This window comes from Diplotaxodon limnothrissa, linkage group LG3 (assembly GCF_057381915.1).
Source record: "Diplotaxodon limnothrissa isolate DT_005_m linkage group LG3, D_limnothrissa_male_GT1.1, whole genome shotgun sequence".
In the NCBI taxonomy this organism is placed as follows: Eukaryota; Metazoa; Chordata; class Actinopteri; order Cichliformes; family Cichlidae; genus Diplotaxodon; species Diplotaxodon limnothrissa.
Window position 1 is genome coordinate 36,201,456 of NC_140598.1, and position 23,423 is coordinate 36,224,878.

General features: G+C 39.6%; 1 long non-coding RNA gene across 1 annotated transcript in view; it reads left to right on the plus strand.

Annotated features, from left to right (window-relative positions):
- The first annotated feature begins 13,482 nt into the window (after positions 1-13,482).
- The window catches only part of LOC146635600 (uncharacterized), a 342,244-nt gene continuing 332,303 nt past the window's right edge, over positions 13,483-23,423 (plus strand). The window contains exon 1 of the long non-coding RNA XR_014905120.1: positions 13,483-13,639. This is a non-coding gene — a long non-coding RNA (uncharacterized LOC146635600). The remainder of the gene's footprint in view (positions 13,640-23,423) is intronic.

Sequence of the window (23,423 nt, forward strand, 5' to 3'; positions counted from 1 at the left end):
GTGTAGTAAATGTTATCAGTCCTGCCCATCTGTAACAGTAATAGACAGTGTTAAATGAACAAGATAACACAGTTTAATGTGCCTACAAAGTGTCAAGTTTGTCTGTCTGGTTGTACCAGAGAAAGTATCTCAGCAGTTGGAAACAGTGGCTGCCTTCCTTAGCAACCGTATTTGATCAGCACCAGAAGCAAAGCATTTCCTCAAAGAGCCTAAAAATAGTCATCTTTCATAGTTTGCTCTACCTAAGGAAGTATTGAAATATTTCTTGTGTGTGTGCCTGCGTGTACCTTGCAGTTATGTTACTATATTATTATTGTTAGTAGTAGTAATACTAAAGATTGAGTAAGTTCTGCGTTTTCCTTGTTCTACATAAATCTAAATGCAATATTTGAGAGATTTGAACTGTTAATGTGGCAAAGTAAGTCTTTTGTGAGATTGTTATGAATGAAACACTCAATGAGCTAATTCAGAAATAATGGTCCTGAGATTATGTTTGCAGGCTATTACACTTATATTCACTATATTCTGAACCCACAGCCCTGCTCTGCATCAAGAGTAAAGGAAATGAATGGGTGCTTCAAGTTTCTTTGAGGATTTTCGGTTTCCTTAAAGGCTGAGGTTCAGAATGATCTCTGATCGTCCCGGTTATGTTGATAAAAGTTCACAATGAGGTATTTATTTTCTGTGGAAACATAGTGAATTCATCTTGTATTTCACTGCGTGGTAGTTCTCTTTCCACATTTTTCTTTCAGCTTGCAGTCTCTGTTTGTGTTGACCCTAGACTTGTATTTGACGATGAATGATAGAAGAAGAGAAAGACACAGGAAGCACCCTGAAGATAATTAGAGAGAAAGAGGTGAAGAGGATTGATGGAGCAGATTGAAGAAGCTGCTATTAAGTGGGAGCAGATGGGAGCACAGTTTGTCTCTCTTAAATTCAAATTATGGTGACAGGACACTCAAAAAAATGAGGAAATAGAAAATAATGTGTCAATAATCAGATTTAATAAGACATAAAGATGTGAATTTGAACAAAGATTGAGGATAAAAAGGATGTTAATCAGTCTGTCTCTGCTTCTCTGTTGCTTCCTGATCAAACATGCTTCTCTCTCCCTTCGAGGGACGTGTTGTCCTGGCAACCACACACGTGTGAAGTGAAGGCAGGCTTGATGCAAACACACATACACACACAGGCCAGGCTGAGCTCTGGTTGGCTCGCTCAATAATTGATTGTCCCTGAGGGCTTCACACGTGAGCAGAGGACCCGCGTGTCTCCGTGTCCTTTCCTTTTGTTTTCAAGTCACTTCATCAATTTGACCTTTGACCTCCTCACTGCGTGCTGATGATGTGGCTGCAGCCATCAGCCACTGTAAGGGAATTCAGCCTAAAATCAATGAAAGCTGGACGAGGCAAAGCTCCAGCTGGGGGCAGAATGAATCCCATTGGCTGAGATGAACCTTAGGCTGTGTGGGTGTAATCAATATGCTGTATATTACAATGTGGAAAACAGACGAGTGCTGTCATTTTGACCTCCATGATTTTAAATTGCTCATTTGTATTTAATTTTTTAAAATTACTCATCAGATTTGACAAAAAAAAACAATTTAAGATCCAGATTAAGAGTCTTACAGATTAAACATCTGTTTAACAGATGATGACAAAAACTTCTAAACTGAAACGTGAAAATCTTCCAGAATCCACAAAAAATCAGCACGTCCTTGTTTTTGTATCCGTTTTTGTATCTAATCGTGAGGTTTTCTTTGTTTATTATTTTTATTGTTACCAGCTGACAGCAATCACACCACTTTTTCTCACCAACACATTTACTTGATCTGATGCCTGCAATTTAACCATCAGGTCAAGTATAGGTTAAATGAATTAAAAATAACAGTTCATTTGAAATACCATCACTCTGATTTATCTATTTCATAGTTGTTGTTTTTTTCCACCTAGCATACATTTTAAGAATAGCATTGACCATTTAATTACAGATTGGGAAAGTAAGACATATTTTTAAAAAGCACAAATAGGACAAAAACTAACACATCTGAATAATCTAATTACTAGAAGTAGAACTAACATGTTGCTTTAGCTACACTAAAATAAGGAAATAAAAGAGCAGGCTGAACAGGTCACAGTCCACATTTTAAATATGCACCTCACAGTTATCTACAACAGCTTAAGGAACGCACTTTTAACTCTTTCTTCAGAAACTGGTGAGATCATTGCTGGCCTGCTATCCGGTTGTTCAGTCTGACGTCACTAGCCGTGTCTGGGTCTAAACTCCGCTGCAGGTCCATATATCAAACGATCACTATGGCATTACTGAGAGTTGAAAAACTATCTAAAGTCTTTCATCTTTAATAAAATGATCAGCGTTCTGCTCTACCAGGTGTAACAATTGAGTTTCCAGGCATCCATGAAAACAGAATTTATGACATTTAACGGAGTTAGAAGTTAGCAGGGAGTTAGCTCGCTAGCTTCTATCTAAATACAATATAGCATGTCCTGACTGCGGGGTTTTGGAAACAAATTAAAACGTACAGCTCTGCTATCACTTCCAGCATAAATGAAGACAGAAAACTAAACAGCAGTGACGTTTGTAGGGTTACTTTAGTTTGGCTAGCTGGTATATAATGATGTGCTACGTGATTGCTAGCGACACAGCTATGTTAGCATAATATAAACAAGCTAACTTTTTTTCCACTCGATAAAAGTTAACGTGAGTGTTCTCGGTGGTCAGGAACAAATGTAATCGCATGGCAGGATGCTGTAAAAGGACCAAACTTCAGCCAGGAGAACAACTGAGATAATCCATCCATAATACAAGGTTAGTCATTCATATACTGCTGCATGGGCTGGGCTGCAGTTACATCCTAAGGTTTTAAAAACTGAGCTTAAATAAATGATTAGTGGTAATAAAAGCCGAGGGAGGTCAATAGTGATCACTGACTGTTTTAGGAGCTTTTTGAGATCAAATAGAAGAAAATACATAACATTAAACATGTTAACAACACAAAAGCCATATTAAACGCAGACTACTTTAGACCCGGAAGTAGGATTCGTCACGTCATCACTGAACAACCGGATAGAGATTGAAAATGTGACGTCACTCAGGGGTAAAACCGCAAAGAATTCTGGGAACTCGTGGCAAGAGGTACTAGCGCACGCAGGTTTTCAATTGAAATCAGTCACACAGCGATAAAAAGAAACACAAAAAATGGCAAGAAGCTGTTGTATTATTAACTGCAATAGCCGGTCGCATGACAGCCACGGAAAGCCGACGGGTAAAGAGATCGGTTGTTATCGGATTACGTCGTTGAAGAGAAATTGTTCGAGCCATGTTTCCGAAGCAACAAAGAGGCAACGGGTGGCCTGGATTGCAGCCATTCAAAGACAAAATATAACGTCCCAGAACACTCCAGCTCACAGGTTAGTCTGCTCCAAGCATTTCCACAGAGGTCAGTCTGCTGTTGTAGTTAATGCGTCATTTTTCATAACATAATTGGTGATATAGGTTACAAGCAAGTCTGGCGCTGAACAGAAATTGTCGCGCTATGCTCCTTTATTTATTGTGCATAAATAGTAAATTGTCCTGACACAATATTGCGTTTCGCTTCTGTTATTACCATGGTACATTGACAAAAACATTTTATTCACAGGGTAAAACAGTTTTTTTGTATCACTAATTGTCCAGTGCGATTACAGCATACAATATTATTGTCACTGCTACATTTCTGTAATGCGTACCAGAAATTATTTCCACTACTAATTAATTACCGTTGAGCTCAAAGGTCCTATTAATAAACGGTTAAAGAATGTGTATTTATGACGACAATTTGTGAGGTAAACTTATGATACGTACAATAGTCTTTCGTTCTACACGGTGCATTTCAAGGTCCTGCACCCATCTGTCGGTAAACTGTACCTGGGCTTGTTGCAGTGACCTGAAGTTACTAAACTTCACAAGTGTGTGCACTCACTCCAAGAAACGTATGATTATAAATATGAGCGTGGTGAAAGTTGGGCAGCACGCTAACGTATTTTGTCCCTCTGTGTGCTCGTAAGGGTCTGACCCTTTCACTGGTTTGATTTTTTTCCTCGTATCTTTTCTTTCACTTTTCATCAAGTCTGTCTTTGTACGGACCGGCATTGTTCTCCTTCGTTTTGTACATACCTTTTTTGGGGGAAAAGAAAAAGCAAGAATTTATTGGAACCGAAGAATGAACGTTTTGCGGTGCTGCAAATGCTTGCATTTGATGCGGTACTTGGATTGTTTTGCCACGAGTTCACCGCATGCAATGCGCGAAAGTCACGTGGTCTGTCAATCTCTATATATGTATCAATATAAATGCTGTATATGTAGTATATTTATTAATTTAAACATATGTAGCCAGTTGGCTAAGGTAGATAGCCGATAACAGTTGCAGAGTAACTTAAAATGGACCAACTTGGTTTGGGGCATCTTATTTTGAAAATCTAATCACTTTACAGAATCTTAAAACATCCAAAGATGAACTGGAGGGTTTTATTTTGAAAAAGTATCACTATAAAGTCCATTATCTACAATAGGAGTGGGCAATCTGGCCTTGAAATTATATCACAATATTTCTAGGAAACACTGATATTGATGTGGAAGAAAACAATGAACAATGCTCGCAGCTGCGACTGAGCTGAATTTATTAGTGCAAATAAAATGGACAGTTTCCATTCTCCTCTTTCAGTGAGCCACTGCTATTAACGACAAGGGATGGGTATCCGGTGCCATGATGGCAACCAGACCGGAAAGCAGCGCACATTTCGGTGCTTTATTTCTGTGCTTTTTTTTTTTCCTGAGATGTCATACACTTTGGATTCCAGCCAATCATTTTACCTTTGCAAGCGTAGTAGGCGGGCCCAGGTACGTACGTTCTTTTAGAGCAGAGCTACAGATTAAAAATGCCCAAGGTGAAGCGGTCAAAGTCTGGCTGTACTTCACAGCAAAAGATGCAAACTCAGCAGCCTGCAACAAGTGCTTTAAGGTGATACTGTGCAAAGGAGGTAACTCCTCGAATCTGATGAAACACCTGGCGACGCATAGCGTTTTTTTTAAAAGCCGAGAAATGCGCCGTATTTGATAGCTTGCTGTGAGACCTCACACTGAGCACATCTACTCCGGGTGTGGTGCCTGTTATCGGACCAGGAGTTTGCAACATCCCCCAAGAACCCGAAGAGTAGAGTCCTGGCCCCTAGTCCTGCCAGTGTAGCAGAAATGATGACGGATGATGATGGCAGCAGCAGCCGTTCTTCTCTGCGTGAGTAGCTTAATGTTGTTCGTGTGTAATTTACGTTGAGTAGGCTAACCACGTTATTACATTAATGCATGTAAGGTGAACTAGCAAACACAGTCGTAGTTACATGCGGCTGTCTTCTTGTTTGATGGCAGATACTCCCATCACCCTGGCCAAAAAGGCTAAAAAGACCAAAGAAAAAGTGGAAAACAGTTAAACATGAGAAGTTTTTGGACAAAGTTAGTGTTTTTTTTTTCACAAAATTGTGAATCAATTGAAACAAGGCGCCGGCTGCAGCGCCATTACAGTGCAATAGTAGTGACACAGCATAAGTCTAACCTAAGCATAAAAGTCACCTCACTGGTGCTTTTCTCTGGAAATGTTAAAGTATAAAATTACTGAGTAATATTTTAACAATAGCTGAAGTAACTTAACCTTTGAACTGATGAGGTGCTGCACAAAAGTGTTACAGTGTTGTTTTATGTATTTCCAGCTGCTTATAGTTCCATTATGTATCAATTCAATTCAATTTTATTTATACACGCCAAATCGCAACAACGATCATCTCAAGGCACTTTATATTGTAATGTAGACTGTACAACACACAGAGAAAAACCCAAGCAAGCACTTTGGCGACAGTGGGAAGGAAAAACTCCCTTTTAACAGGAAAAAACCTTCGGCAGAACCAGACTCAGGGAGGGGCGGCAGATCATAGTTTCCATCCACCCTTTGTGCTCCAGCGATGCTCATTTGAGCCATTTGTTTTTGTTTGGGTGACACATTACCAGCTGCTAGCATCACCTCCTCACGTGCCCTAGTCACCTCATCATTGTTGGAGGTTAGCTATGTGCTGTATGATATGCAGACTCCTCTTCATCAGGACCATGAAAAGGGGTGGATTTGTGAATTAACTTTTTAAAGTAATGGCCACCGATATTATGTTTTTATAAACAATCAAACGCCCCTTTGCAACCAGAGAAGTTGCTTCCTGCTGACTGTTAGGAAGAATGCAGGTTTGATGCTAAAGTCGTGTCCACCTTTTTTATACAGTCTTTTTTTGTGCCCAGTGGGTTACAGGGGAATACTGGCATTGTGGTATGGCCACCACATTGTACAAGTAGCAATTACTTAGCTATGATGAAGCAAAAAACTTGTGTTTCTATTTTAAGCACTGAGGTGAAGTCTGGTAATTAGGGCCTAATTAGCCTAATAACTGAGAGTAGGAGGACCATTAGAGCCTGCTCAATTGCTCATTTAAACATAATACAAATGGAGTGTGAATGTATTTTCTTAAAAACTGTCATTTAATGTAAAATATAATGTAAAAATCATTGATTTGTTATAAATTATAGCCTTAAACTGTCCGTTTAATCTAATGTGCAAACACTACCAGTCTCACCAAGCATGACTGAAGATGGTTCAGTCCCATAATCCAGTGTTAAATTTCCACTGAGTAGCATCAGTTACATGACTGACTAAGTGGATGGGTGGATTTTGTTCAAGCTGCCGTGTTTACTCAAATTAAAAGCCTTTAAATTCATGTCATAGATATTTATTTTTTGTGCTGCATTTTGAAATGTTTACCAACTTTTGTTCAAGGTCAGCCTTCTGCCACCAAACTAATTAAAAAAAAAACAAAAAACAAGAAGTTAGGTGTGCATGTTGATTTTTTTTTTTTTTTTTTTTTTTTTTCTCCCGGTGCTCTGACCCAAGGTTCCCTCTTTCAAAATAAACGCCCTGCTTGCCAGCCCCGCTGACATGATGACACACTAGCAATTCTGACAGGGACGGCGCGCTCGGCTCTAAATATATCAGAGTGATCGAAGCGTGCATCTGTGCTTCTGTGTGTGCGTTTGTGTGCAGCTGCAAAAACAACTGGTCGCAGTGATTGCAGACTATTCATCCTCTCAAGCAGGAAAATCGATGCTCAGCAGAAGAGTTACAACCTTGCCAGTTTATTTTTTTCCCACTTATATAAGGCTGCTTCAGCTTTTAACCTCTTCAGAGAGCAGCACTAACATTAACAATCATTTAGAGGGGTTGGAAATTTTCCTGAGTAACACATTTCAGGAAACTGCTGCTAAAAAGTTCAGTCCCCGGTAATCAATAACCACAGTCCTGTGATTGTGGTTATTGCACAATACTCCACTGCTCTGCTCGTTACAGTCCAGTGTGATAAATAATAAATACATGAGGCCAGTTGTCCTTTTGGAAGCTGTGACACAGTTGCTGATTTTCCAGAACGGATTTATCAGATCTTTCTGCTTTAGTGCTTGAAAACTGCACTTGTGCTTACAGCAAAAGGTCCAGGTTCACGTTTCTGCAAAGTCTTTCTGCTATAAAAATGAGAGAAAGGGCAGAGATGGGAAGGGAAGCCTTCAGAGTCCTTGTAACAAACCATTTGCACCCCCCCTGTTGTACAGGCACGACATCATTCCTGGCATCATTATATTTTATATAAAACTGGAATAATTCACTGACTTCACTGCGGTTTTTCACGCATTGCAAACCCTCTGCTGGGCCTAACCCTTCAGGCCACATGTTTGACACCTTAAAAAAGGTAAAAATTCTGACGTGTTTCTGTAGATTAATCATTTTGAACTGAGTGCACTCGATCTCTGTGGGTCTCGCAGTTGCTTCTAGCTGTGTCCAGCTGACAGGTTAGTTGGCTTTGAAGAGGTACAGATGTACAGGTGAAGTTAGCTCTCTGTCTTCATTCTTGTCTTTGCCGGCTTGTGTGTTTTACTTCTGTGGTTTTTGCTTTTGGCCTACAAATGCTCATTTTTGTAGCATACCCCACCCGTCTCTCTCCTGCTGTATAAAGCTGGTTTGCTGAGGGGGACAGGTCCACTTATCAAAGAAAATGCTGCACTTCACTAAACCTTTTGCCCAGGTGCTTCGCCGCCATATTGCTGTGACAGTTCGACACGTTTCTTTATCACTGTGTTTGAGTTTTAGCACTGTGACATAGATAACACTGCCATCATCAGAAAAAGGTTAAAGTTACTGCCAACTGTCATTATCATCCATCATCTTATAAAAAGTTTGATTGGTCAAACTCAAAATTGGACAAAGACCATTTTATATACATCAAAGGTTTGAAGACACCGTTTTGCAGTTAAGTGCAGTGGATGAACCGATTATATCCGATCGCACATTCTTTTTCCTTTGGATGCTTCTTGTTCATCCCTATTGTTTGCTGTCACATTACAAAGTCATACTCCGCGTCCTCCTGAGCGCTCATGCATACTAATGTGTCACCATCAATCTCTGCTTTACTTCCCTCTCTTTCTTTTGAAAGCTTTCTCTCTCTCATATTTCCAACTCCCAAAAACCCAGTTCAGAGTAATGCTCTGTTGCAGTATGGGTCCTTTTGCTTGGCTTTGTTATTGCCCCATCAATCCTGAGCAGCTCTCTGAAGAGCAACAACAGGGCAGCCCTGCAGGGCTCGAGCACAAAAAGCCCTCTCATATTCTGAATAAAGTCGAGTCAGAGCCGTGTACTGGACGGCTGGCTGGTCAAATGCAGGCTGAGCCGTGCAGATATTTCCTGAAATATAATTTCTGGTAAACACAAAACGTCAGAGGGGAAATACATGGAAATGGATAGAATGGCAGAGAATCAACAACAGTGATATATACATACATATAAATATATTAGGGGTGCAACAATACTCGTATCGATATTGAACTGTTCGATACAGTGCTTTCGGTTCGGTACGCATATGTATCAAACAATGCAAAATTTTTAATTTATTATATCAACTTTTCTTCTGACGGTGCTGTCTGTCTTGAGAGCTCAGTGGATCTGCGTTCGACTACTCCGCACTGTCGAGCGCAGATCCACTGAGCACAGCACAAGCTAGCAAGACAGAAGCTAAGCTCGTTGCAACATGGCAAATTGAACCTCCCCCACCCTCATTCAGATCTGGCCTTTGGAATATATGTATATGTATGTATATATCACCACTCCACTCCAGCGTCTCCTTTCATGCCATTTTCAACTTAAATATAAATTAGTGCATATAGAAATAACAGCCTTCTTTTCGCTATAGCGTTCCTGACTTCAGTGTATTTCCCAAAAAATTAAATAATTTCTTTAATTCCAAGGATTTAAAATTTTGAATAAACCAGCCATTTTATACACGTTTCATTTTTTTAATCAGACGATAAACTGAAAGCAGTTTCACGGTCAGGTGAGGCTCGCTCCTTTGTTGTTTAATGACAAATGAAGCAGACATAACATCCAAAGTTGGTTCACTGTTGAATTTTTGTGTTTAACAGCTTTTCACTGTAATTTTAATGTCATTTTTAAATATGAGGCCCAAAGAGGCATCAGTGGAAGAGAAGCAGGACGTCATCGGGCTGAAAAAACATCTTATTAAATTCAACAAAAAACAACTCAAGTGCATGATGACGAAATTGTTTCCATGGTTTTATCTGTTCCAACATTATGGAGGGCATTTTGTCTTAGTCATCCTTTTAATTTAAAAGGGATGGGGCTTGGAACTACTGCCGAGCTCCTCGCCATATCTGTAAGGCTGAGTCCAGGCACGCCTCAGAGGAAGCTCGTTTCTGCTGCTGGTTTCCACACTCTCATTCTTTCTGTCACTGCCCACAGTTTGTTGACACAGGTGAGGGTCAGAAAGTAGATCGACCTGTAAATGGACAGCTTCCCTTTCACACTCAACCATCTCTTTGCCACAGGATCAATACAGAATCCGCAGCACTGCCACTGTTACATCAATCCATCTGTCAATCTCCGTTTCCACTCTGTCCTCATAATTTAGGAGTAATTATTTTGGAAAATATGACAGCTTTTGAACAATTACATAACGTTTAGGATTTGCCGTGTGGTGCAAGCTGCTTCGCAAGCCATCCCTTTCCCTTACTCCCGACTGATCTGTTGCCACTGATGAAGGCTTTCTCAATCGGAGGTCCCCAGAAATTTGCACAGAATTTGGTTGGTGGCTTATTGAAAGTTTCATGGAAGGTTTTACTGTGTGCGTCTACCTGTCTGACCTAAATATTTGTACAACAGTGGCATTAAAGTAGCTGTAGATTTGGAAGAAAATATAAAATTGTGTAAAAGAAGTACTTTAGGATCATAAAATACTTTGCTTTGAAACACCACAGATGACCAAAACCTGCTGTATTTATTTAGCCCAGGGCTGTGTTGCTTATTGGAAGACATCTGTTAGTGTGATTGGTGTGAAAGGATTTAGTATTCATTGTACAGCCTGTGAATCGTGACTCGTGCATGCTGACAGGATGAAGAAGCCGCTGTCTGGTGTTAGTATAAATGAATGTGGTATTGGGTTCAGTAGGTCTAAGATACTTGTCTTTCCTTGAAGTTTATCTCTGGTTGTTCTTTCAAATTCGATTTCTTTTAATAAGTCTGGCGGATCTTTGATGTCTCTTTGTCCGCCTGAATGTCTCAGTTCTCGCTGTTTCATCTGGTTTCTCACCTTTTTTCTTTCGCACTTTCCACCACAACTGAGGCTGTGGGTGTAATGTGACATCATTTTTATGAGCTCTATAGTAGCTATGAATGATCCCTTGTTTTAATATTTCTATATGACTAAAGTCATAACGTTAGAGTGAATGTAGGGGAAATATATTTTTAACCGCATTCATTTTATGTGCTCTTCAGCTGTCAAGCAGCCTTTGTAATCACTGGAAAAGTCTAAAATAAAAACACTGAATAAAATGCTTGTTTGCAGTTGTTTCATATGTTTACAACCAGATTGCAGAACAATTCTTCTTTCCTAGTGGTTCATGTCCGCTTAATAGAGGGTCCACTGTTTTGCATGCCTTCCTCCACTTCTTCCTATCCAGAGCATCTTACAGTGTCACAGTCATATCATCTTTGATTTGGTCCATCCAGCACTTTTTGTGGTCTTCCTCATGGCCTTTTGCCACCTGGGTCTAATCGTCGGGCTGTGTCCGAGACAGAGTTCTCATCACAACGGCCAACATGGCTGTACCATCAGACACGCGACTCTTGTATCTTGTCAGTGATCTGCGCCACTCTTCATCATTTCCTGAGAAATCGGTCGAGAGGTAACAGAGTGATGATCGAAGATGTCAAGCTGAGGTGGCCCCGAGACCCAGGCGCCACCTCAACATCTTCATCTCCATGGTGTGGACTTTATCCAAACATTTTATTTTATGCACTTTATGAAACAGTTTTCTGGAATCCATTTTTTGTGCTTTATATACCCACCATCCACCCCAACCTCCTCCTAGAAGTTGATATCTGCATTTCATTATTTAACAGTTAATAAAAGGTTGATTCTACTGTAAATATAATCAAGTCCCGACTGCAGGCTTTATATAAAAAAATGAATACAGCCACCATCACATCAAACGTTGGCTAACACGTCAGAGCTTCGGCATTTGTATTTTGGCTGGTCGATTGTGTTTGTTTTTGGAGCCAGTAGTGACCATACATGTATGCAGTGCTGCATTATCAGCTGCATTTATAAAGTGCACACGAGCAACACACACAGGAAAAAAGCAAATAAACAAAACGAGGACAGATTAATGGTGCCACTTTTATAGCCTACTCGACAAATTCAAACATAAACAACCTATCTGGAACCACAGTATGCATAATAACCATAAACACTCGGTACACTCAGAATAATTTATTTTGGAAATTAAAGGTGAGATCATTCTTTTAAAATAAAATGCCTCATGAGCTGATGATGACCTTTTTGTAGTCCCAAAGAGACCTATTGTAGCCTATAAGGAGTAGCTGATGACCCAAGAGCACAGACCCATGGTCTCTAAAATCAGTGTCCTTATTTGTAACACCTCTACTATTAGCTAAAAAATTTACATGGGCTTGATTGTTACTACGATAGCTTTTTAAAAAAAACAATAACAAAAAAACAAATGTATAAATCATATTTGGTTTATAGTGATATGTAAGTAGAACTCAGCTTAGGGGTCACCGACCCCCGGAGCTCATCCATAATGCCGATGCCACACCTGCTACCTGGGCTCATAATTCAGACGCCCTCTACAGAAAAGGACAGAGCAGGCTGTACCTGCTGCGGAGACTCAGGTCTTTTGGAGTGAAAGGCCCACTCCTGAAACCTTCTATGACTCTGTGGTGGCCTCAGCCATTGTTTACAGTGTGGTCTACTGGGGTGGCAGCATCTCTGCTGGGGACAGGAAGAAACTAAACAGGCTGATCCGGAGGGCCAGCATTGTTCTAGGATGCCATTTGGACCCAGTGGAGGTGGTGAGTGAGAGGAGAATGGTGGCTAAGCTGTCGTCCCTGTTGGACAACATCTCCCACCCCATGCAGGAGACTCTGACAGCACTGAGCAGCTATTTCAGTGGCTGTGGCACCCATGATGTGGGACGGAGAGATTTCGCAGGTCTTTCCTCCCCACTGCTGTCAGACTCCACAACAAAGACTTCAACTGACCAAACACACACAAATCCACACATGTGTAGCAGCAATAACACTAAGCAATAACACTAAGTGCAATACTCTTTTCTGACATTGTTGTATTATACTCAGTTGTATATAGCATTTGTATTTTATTTTATTCTATTCTATTGTGTACAATTTTGTACAGTATCTTATTCTTATCCCATTCCAGTGTTTTTTCTCATTTTTGCTATGTAACTTTGCACTGTCCGCTTTCTGCTGTGACAAAACAAATTTCTCATGTGTGAGACTAATATTGGTTATCTTATCTTATCTTACTTGATGCTCTGCAGCAGATTAATAAAACAGGCTGTAACTCAAACCAAGGCATATTATTACTCTGATAACGCCATTCAAAATGGTTCACAAAGCACCAACAGCACAAACACAGAGGTCCACGTACATTAGAGTAAATGAAGCCACCCAACAGCACTCGGACACGTCAACTAGAGCAGCAGAGTCCCTAATGTTAATTTTAAGCAGGAGCTCACATCACTTAGACTCACTTCACAAATTACAGCTATATTTGGTTTTAAAAACTCAAAACCTAAAAGCAAAACACAATCCTCCTGGAACTGCAGCTTTTAATACTTGAGCGTTGGCTTCACCTTTCAGCCCTGACTGCTGCTGCTCTCTTTATGGCTGCAAATATCTCACAATAGCGGCCCTACTGATTTAAAAAAAAAAAGGGCTTCCAAACTCTTAAATGAAGTGTTGCATTTAGAATCAGAATCAGAAAGGGTTTTATTGCCAAATGTTGAGCAGGTTTACAACATTAGGAAATTGCTGCGGTGCTTCAGTGCAAACATACTGTCATAAAAATATAAAAATAAGAATAAGAATTAAAAGTGCTAAGTGGATAGATATATACATGATATATACATGAGTGCAGGTGGTGATCAGTGCCAAACATGGAATGATGCAGTGAACACAGCGTAGGGTCATGTGTTAGTGGTGGGAACAGTCATACGGTTATTGTTCATGTGTCCGACAGCAGAGGGGAAGAAACTGTTCTTATGGCGAGAGGTTCTGGTGCGAATGGACCGGAGCCTCCTGCCTGAGGGGAGCAGGTCAAACAGACTGTGTCCAGGGTGAGAAGGGTCAGCTGAGATCCGAGCTGCACGCCGCAGTGTCCTGGAGGTGTACAGGTCCTGCAGAGATGGGAGTCTGCAGCCAATCACCTTCTCAGCAGAGCGCACAACACGCTGCAGTCTCTGTTTGTCCCTTATATGAAGAGCTTGCAGTAACTTAACAGGGCAAACAGCATGTTTTCTTCTGTGTTAATAAATTAGGTTGTGTTTGACATCATCAAATCTTTATTAATGAAAGGATTGAGTTTATGAGGTGATTTGTGGCCCTGCTGCATTTCCTTGCTCTTCTCCTTTTCCCTCTACCACTGCTGTTAATAATGCATGAGTGTTGGTTGGTGAGGTGCTTGTGTTGTCTGTGAGCTGCTGCAGTGCAGCTGGTCAAGGGCTTTCTGCTGGAATCTGAATGTCGCCTCTTGAGAATTAAATATGTGTCTGCAGAGCAGTGCAACCTGCAAGAATTATAATGCAACACGTGAGGCAATGATCCTCTGCTCCTGCTTTGTTTTTCTTTGCCCCTTCATGTCCTCCAGTCTTCAATTTTTTCATCTCCCTATTCTTTCTATCTCTTCTAATTCACCATGAGGCCCCTGATCCGATCTTTTCCTGTCCTGTCTAGATTACAATCTCTTTAGAATCATTTAGAGAGGTTCTGAGGAAGAGTTTAGATTCAGATAACGGGAATAAACAGTCCTCCAAAGACCTTGCAGGGTGTGTGATCTCCGTCTTTCCGAGGGTTTTCCTGCCCTTGGGTTGAATTTTTTTTAAGGGGTATTCATCCAAAACACACACTTCTTCAAAGCTTTGTGGTTTTCAAAGCGGAGTGATTCATGCTTCTGGTGTTTTTTTCCAACATCCTTTTCATGCATTCTATGTGTGTCTCATTCTGCCTTCCTGTTTGGGGTCTGTAGAGAGGGTGGGGTCAGTAGTACAGAATAATAAAAAATAAAAATCAGCCATAATGTTCATTTTCTTGAAGTCGAAGGCCTATCAGAAGAGATAAAATACAGCTATAAAGGAAATATGATTCTTAAAAAGTGTTATTCCTCTGAGAGGAACCAAATAAATTAATAAGCTTCATATCCTGAGAACTACAGTGTCTTAGTTAATATTATCAGGTTAAAGAACTTATTTAAAATCAGTTTAAAACACCTGGATGAAAAATATGATCTTTCCTGCAAAATATAAATATTAATTTCACCCCATGAATACTGTTTTTCACACATAAAGCTACTTTTGGCTCATTCACTAGGGGTAGCCACCAGGGGTTGCCTTTCATGACACAACTATAGTGGGATTTTCGTCTCCTCCTGGACACGTGTAAGAAGCTAAATTGATCCAAAAAAAGTGCTAAAGTCAATATTTTTAATGAACAGGAGCTCAGAGGCCAAAAATAAAAGTTTTTGAAGAGCAAACCCATAGATAATTATGACACTGTGTTTTAGCTTCTTTCAGCACTTTTCTTTAGTTTTACAGCCAAAATATTTGTTGAAATTTACTGTAAATGTTATTATTTATTGATTAAGATGATAAATTATGGTCATTTACTTCCACTCAGACTCACTTGTCAGTTTTCAAATCCTCGTTCAAAGCATAAAGCCAAAATACTCCATTTATTAATGAACGGCTGGCAGTGGATGTCTTTTTATTGTATTCCTGATGCTCAGGGACGTGTTAAATTTGTGTGCAGTGATTGGTGGTTTGCTGGACTATTTCTTCTTGGTTTGTCCCAAATGTAACATATTCATCAAGAAGGACAATGTTGTTCTGCTCCCAAGAAGCCAAAAATGTAATTTTTCAAAGGCTTAACGTTTGGTTTAAAGAGACAACTGGCTCTGGTGGGTTTACTTTAGCATCAAAGTTTTAGTTTAGGCTGGCAATATATGTAATTAAGCTAAAGAAATAAAGAAACATAATGTTTACATTGTAACGTGTTACATCTGCAGCTCTCCAAACTGCACAAAAGGAACTGCCTGCGATTTCCACCTGCTCAGCAGAAACTTACAGACTTTTTTGGATTTAAAAAAAACTATTAAATACAGCACATAACCCATAACTGACAATGGCTTTTACTGTCCTAGAATTAATATTTTTCATTGGATAACTGAGAAATCCCATGCTGATGAAACTGTTATATAGATTTCTTACACAGAAGGGTAAATCACATCTTTTCTTGGTTTGTTTTCCGAGATTGTGTAATTTCTCTTTATTTCTCTAGCCTTCTTACTTCTCTGACCTCTTCCCTTCTCACTCATTGCCCCTCTGTCTCTGTAGATGTACTTTTATCCCCTCACACTGATTTTCAGCCCTGCGTGTCATAAAATATCAAAAAGCTATCACTCCCCTCTCTCAGTCTTTCATCCTGATTTACTGCAGGTCTAGTAACTACACCTCCCTCTCCCTCAGTGTGGTAATTGAAAGCCTGCTGCGCCTCACATTTTCTCTCTGAGGAGTAAATTGCGAGGAGACGACTCACAATTCCTCAGCTAAATAAAGCTGCAAGGAGCGGTTGGTGTTGTTAAGGTTCAAAATATTGGGGATGGAGACAAGAGAAAAAACCACAATAACAACACTGGTCCGGCCGGGTTGAGTCAAACGATGATTTTAATGAACACACGCGTGGGAGATGGACACTGATGCAGACAGCCTCAAAATCTCAAAATGGTGGAGCATTGCTCAAACATTTATAGCCTCTGGTGCCTCCACCTTATCATACAAAGCCTAAACATTCACATGCTTTCTCTCACACAGCGCCTAAGCTACGACCTTGGCTCCCTGTTTATCTGCTCCTGCTGAGATGGGGCAGAAAACTCCAGCACACTCTGTTCTCTTCTAATCAGACAAATTAGATTTCTTATAACTCAGCAGTATAATGCATCATAAAACAATATCATTCATTCACAACAAGTCAGCAGTTTAATGTAATGCAAATCAGTTTAACTAATGTAATAGTTATCAGCTTCTTCTAATTCAGGAGAATAATGCAAACTAAAACTACATAATAATTCACAATCTTTAATTAGGGGTATAACATGGCATAAAATAATATTATAATCTAACAATTCCCCCTGATGAGGTCATTAGAATAATGACCTCACAAACACCCTTCAATTCAGTGTGGCCGGGTTCATCTCTTCTCACTCCTGAGGTCCTTTGTCCCCCTGAGGGGCGAACCATATGTGGGATGACCTCTGTGTTTGCGCAATTCAGATGCAAGAAAAACTATGATTCCAACAGTAGCAGGTCCAGATGACACTCTCCTTGTCTCCCACTGCTTTCAGCCTTTATTCTATTGCTGCAGCTACCAGTGTCGTCCAGTTGGGTGATCCTCTGCTCTTCATTCTTCAACCTTAGGGGTTAGACAACCCTTCAGTCGTGACACAGATCAGGGGATTATTCTGCCCCGATTTCAAACAACGATCTGTGTATTCTCCAGAAAAGGAACAGGAAGGTGTCCCCTTTTTGCCCAAAAGCCTCTCGAACTTCGTTGGTCTGGTGTTCCCGGATTTCCGCCAACCCCTTCATGGTTATTGCTGTGTTTATGGGATCCATCCTTTTGTGGTGACTAGCTGGAGCCCAAACGCCATGACCCTTGGACCCAGTTGATGTCTCGGCAGTCACTGTGTCTGACTCTGCTACGGAGGATCCTCGCATCTCTGTGACCTCGTCTGGTGTCTGTTCCTTTCTCTGTAAGAGACAGAAAACCAAAACACCTCTCTTCCTAACCCTAATAATCTAATGTTGTTATCTACTGACCTTCTAGTGATTCAGAATTGGTCTAAAACATTCAGAATGTCCCAGGGACTTATTCTAATCATATCTTATGTGTGTGTAAGCGTGTTTGCATTTAGCCCTCTGCACTCAAGGCATTTCCTACACTTTATCAGTCCGGACAGTCACGCCGAACGAAGCTTCTGACCTTCAAAAGGCTGAGTGCCAACTCGTTATAAGCACATTTGCAAGGTGTGTCTGAAAATTATTGAAACCCCTCTTTTTAACAAAAGACAAAAAAAATTAACAAATCTTCTAAACGCTATTCAGTTCATTTCAATGAGTAATGATTAAACATGAAAGTGATAGTTTATGCTTTTTCACTGATTCTCTAAAAGGTCCGTCTTCTCGGACCGCTATTAGCTTAAGCTTTACCATTCCTAAATTATTAAAGACACAAATGAAGTTATAAAAATGTTCAAATAATCCTTGTTTGATGTTAAAGCTCAACCTTCCCCCCCTTTTTTGACACATTCCAATGTGTCAAATCAACGGAGCTAGAACATTCAAAAAAAAAAGTTAGGCAGCTACAAAGTTTCCCAGACTCTTAAGGTGATCCGCGTGTAACGTTCTGACTCAGGTATTTAATATTTTAATAAATCTCGTTTAATTAACCGCCACTATTTAAACTAACTTTAAAGACATAATTTAAGAAAAGATCACAAAGAATAACATGATATCAATGTTATGTAAGCGCGTGTGGCCTTCTATGCTCGAAGCCTTTCCCCTCAATAGATCAGTCAGACATTCGCGCTGACTGTAGCTTTTAACCCTTATTAACTTGAGCACAACTCCACAATGAGCAACAAGTTGCAATATGTATAAAAATGATCATGGTTACACCTGCAATGAAAAATTATATCATTATCCTAACACCTGTAAATAGAAAATTCATCAGAAGTTATAACAATCACAGGAACACAGATGTTAGTATAAGGTCAAAAGCTTCAATAAATGATCATCGATGCAATGCTTGTTGCATGATTCTCATACAATAATAATGCTGACATTGAAAATAACAGTAAAACACCCCCTTTTGTCCCGTTTCACTTGACACCTAAACGTTTATAAATGCCTCTTTTATTCTTAATTTTATTTCCCCCTTTTCTCCCCTTACTGACCACAGCAGGGGGATCTTAGTTTTGAATCAGCCATGAATCCAGCTCACCTGATTCATCAGTGAGCTCCACCATCACTGGCGTCTGACAGGGTGGTGCTGCATACTCTTCCTTTAATGTCACTATTTTCAACCTGTTAATTAGAGTGTTTAAACCTGAAGTCGACTACGTCCACAACAAGTCAATACAGCTGTAAATGTGGCCAATTATCAATCTATTACCAATCAATAACAACAGATAACTTCTATTTTATGCATGCTTTTAATCAACCACTCACCCAGAGGATCTCCAATCCCAGCAAGTTCCTTCTCCTCCTTTAATGAGTCTGTCCTCCTTCCATGCCCTGGTAACTGGTCCATCCATAGCCATATGATCTCAAATATACATACAACAAGCCAAACCACACCTTGGTCACACCAACCCTCCTCCGCCCCGAAGATGTCCAATGCCATCCTAGTATGGACTGTCAAAAGTGGCTTTAACGCTGACTGTCCTGACAATCCATTTTATAACGTTTCCTGGTCAGATTTGCCAATCTCTGCACCAGGGTTTTAAACGTTTCGCCATTTTCATTAGGTTTTATTTTTTATTTAGTTTCGACTCCAGATTTTCAATTTTTTGCCAGTTGTAATTAGTTTTTACCAATTCTTTGCTAGTTTAGTCTAGTTTTTATTTTCTGAAAATCCTTAGTTTCAGTTTAATTTTATTTGTGTTTTACAAAAATTAAGTGTAACAAAATCCCAGTTCCATCATATCAATCATGCTCTTCTGGTTATCCTTGGGTATTGAGACTATTAACTCTTGCCGCACCGAGTGGTCCTAATTTTGGTTGAAGTGAATTGATAACCTTTTGAAGGCGATTGTTTCACACCTTTATTTAGATGTCCCAGTCCTGTTATCTCGGGATGCATCACGCTGCCTTATCTGGGGTTAGCTGTTTTCTTGGGATGCGAGTTAAGTGGGTGAGCTCTAAAAAGAGGGGGAGTGTGCTCCCCCTGATGAGGTCTTCTAGGTAAGCTAGGTTAACCTTCTTGTGTGAGCTTTTCAAGTGCACTTTTAAGGTTTGTGGGATTTTTTTGTTTTATAAATGTCCCTCAAGACCCCCTGATGACCCAGTAATTCATTTTTTGCGCACTGTAGTACACATTTAGTTTTTGCTTGTAGCTCTCCTACTCTACTTGCCACTCCTCTAAGTCCTGATGTTTCTTAGAGAGGACAACAGTACCTTTAAAATTATGTCACATGTGTGGGGGTGTGGCCTTGCCAATTGTTTTTCCCACCTTTTCAAAATGGCTGGCGTGCCCACCAGCACATTTTATGGAAGAAAGAAAGGTAAGCTTGATATTTACATTTAAAATGTTTTGTTAAACTCAGATTTTTATTTTATTCAAAAAATAAACATCTAGTAAATAATTTCAGGGGTCTTTAAGAATTAGGCTCATTTACTTTCACAGGGAACATGACTAATTTATTAATGTGTGCTCTACACATTGGGACTTTATATTTATATTTATTTCACTTTTTCCTAATACCCAACTTTTGACAAAGGCGGAGAGAATTCTTAACAGAATTATTAAGGGAGATTCAAACATAGATTTTTCAAAATATGAGAGGGTCAGGACCCACTAGAAGCCACACAAAGATTATCGAGATGCAGTGGCAGATGTAATAGAGAAAGACACAGGGCCACCTGAAATCTGTCATCCTATCTGGTGCAAAACCAACATGTAGTAGAATCTGGAATTTTGATTTTGAGTTAAAACTAAAATATGGGTAAAATGCAGAAATCTTTTCCAGTAAAGTAAAAAATAAGAGTCGCAATTATAGTTGAATCCATAACACCTAATTGTTTCTACAAGATCACGTCGTTGCTGAAAGTTATCAGTGATCTCAATGTGTGAAAGGAACTCACAGTATCTGGGGTTTAAGCTCCTCTTGGCTGAGAAACCAGGGACAAACATGTGAACAGGACCTGAATAATACCAGTAATGAAGACTTCTCTCCAAAGATCAATAAAGGGAAGCCCCAATCTGATGAGAGTCTAGCAAAATATAGTTCACTCCACTTGCCTGAAATGGTTAGCAGTCCAAGGCATTTCAGTTGTAGAATGATTGGGTGCAACAATGAAACAGATGTGAGATGAGGGAAGTGCCAAATGTTCCTTTGTGTCTCCAAATAAAATCAGTACTTCCTCAGATTTCCTAAATAAATTGACTTTTGTGAAGTAGAAAGTTCAGTGCCATCACTTATTCCTGAACCAATAGTTTACAGCTAGTGAAGTGTCAGTGACTTCTGGGTTGGTCCCTGATCTTCATCTTATGAGATTGTTATTTTAATAACACTTGATTTATTTAAAAGAAAAAAGAAAGAAAAAGAAAAAAGAAAAAACGAAAACATTTCTCCCTGTTTTTTCTTATTCTCTGGGTCTCAGGAGGACATTATGTCCCTCTCCACTACAAGACTCTTGTTATGTCTACAAAACAGTCATATTAAAATAATCCTCAATTCTATTCTGGCGCTGTTTCCCGACTTTTCCTGACCTGATTCTGCGCGTGGACGAAGCAGCAACACAGACGACTCGACTAACGTACTACCTTAATTTCACTATAGCAGGGCACGCACACATCAATGCAACCAAACACATTTTGCTATAAATCTAGTTAATTTTAGTCAGTTTTGTGAACATTCAGTACAGTTTTAGTTAGTATTCCTTTTTGTTTTGATTTTATTACCGTTAACGCAAATTTTTTCCACTTCTAGTTTTCGTTATTTCATTTGTTGTCTTTAATAATAATAATCTTCTCTGCACCCTTGAATAAACATACTTAATATGATCAACATTTTGCTGCTTGTTATTTCACCATGTTATTGAATCAAATACTTCATCCTTATGTGGTTTACGACATTATATTTATCTAAATCTCCACTTTGTCTCTAAATGTTTGAAGAATTTTTCGAGTTCGGGGTCAAATTTTGAGAATTTGACCATAAGTGAAAGTTATGGCGTTATCACCCCCTCTGGGGATTACCTTTTTCCCGTTTTGATGATATTCCTCCCCATTCTTTATTTTTTGCAAGTACCCCTCTTCGGTGGCGAGAAACTGTTGGTGTGATCAAGCGGGTGCTGTAAAAACAAAAGCTCAGGACAGAACAGTCACCAGTCATGTACTTCATTCAAAATTAACAAATATCAAGCTTCATATTGATCCTCTGAGTGTAATGGTACATTTTAATTTGCACTTCTAAAAACAATACTTTCTTTATTTTACTCTTGTTCTTGTGCAGCACCACCCCTCAGCACATGCCCCTGTTATTTTATCTTACTTTTAAATTGTTGACTACTTCAAGAGAGCGCCCAAAAGACGGGGACCAGTGTTTATCATTACATATCTCCATTTCGAGTGTGGCTGTCTATCATTCCCCTCTTATTCATAGACCTCGGTGGAGGGTTTTTTGTTTGTTTGTTTTTTTCTAAAATTAATTGACTCTCTATAGTGACCCACTATGGTTAATAATAACATGCTCAGTCATGAGTGGGATCAAACCTTTTCTTCACTTTAGCATTTAATATTCCCAACAATATAATGTGATACCTTAATTAAAACACAGCTACTAAAACACAATTTCCTTAATGCAAACATCAGTAGCTCAAAATTAGCAACCAAAGGGTTCAGTCTGCAGTTCACACTGCTGTGAAGCTACAGCTCTTTAGTCTCTGTCATTCTTCTGTTCTTGCAGACAAAACAAAGCAAAACAAAACATCCACCCTTCTTTTACAGGTTGGGTGAATTGTCTGTGGACATTCAATAATCCTAAAGTCAGCACCGTTTTTGTCTCAGTATCAAGTCAGTTAAACTTTTAGTCGTCAGTCCATGACTTTTAGTCGTCAGTCATATGCATACATCCACACACATTCATACCAAAAGTTGCTGATAATGGAGTCTCACGCGCAGCCTATTCAAGGCTCCATCACCAGCAAGATGACGTCATCATTTTAAAGGAAACAGCTCCTTGTTTGTTTTTCCTTCTTTGGACTGGATTGACTTTTAGGCTTCAGGATCAGTGTCCCATATAAGTGAATTTTCTCCCAAGCTCATTATAATCATGGAGAAAAAATACTTTGCGACTGTTTTCAATAAGAATATTTTATAGCGCTTTAAAGTTCAATCTCTCAGGCCTGGATTAAAGAGCTGATTTGTTAAATCAGGAACTCACAAAATACCAAAATATCACCACCGGTGGATCACACCTCTCAGATGTTCTTATCTCAGTGCACTGTAACAAAAGCAAAAACAAACGTAAACAATAAAACACTCATATAATAACAGATACTGGGGCCCATTGCAAACATGTCCAAAGTTCAAACCATCTTTCTCTCTCTTAGAGAAAGAGAACAATCCAAACCTCACTGATAGAATCAACCTAGTGTCAAACAAAACCCAAAAATCAACCAAAACTTCACACACTGTATTGTGTAGGCCTACAGGCACCGTAACTCCTTTTTTTTTCACTGACAAAGACATGTTGGATTGACTTGATTCAATAGTAAACACTGGTTACACACAAATGTTTTGCTTTGGCGGAAACTTAAACAACTGAGTCAAATCAACACAACCTTTTGATATTCTCTCCGAAATAAAACTCACATCATTCACTCATCATTTTCACTCTGTACCACTGCTCCTTATCAGGGTGTGTGAAGCACAGTACACAATTCAGTGGAGGCCTCAA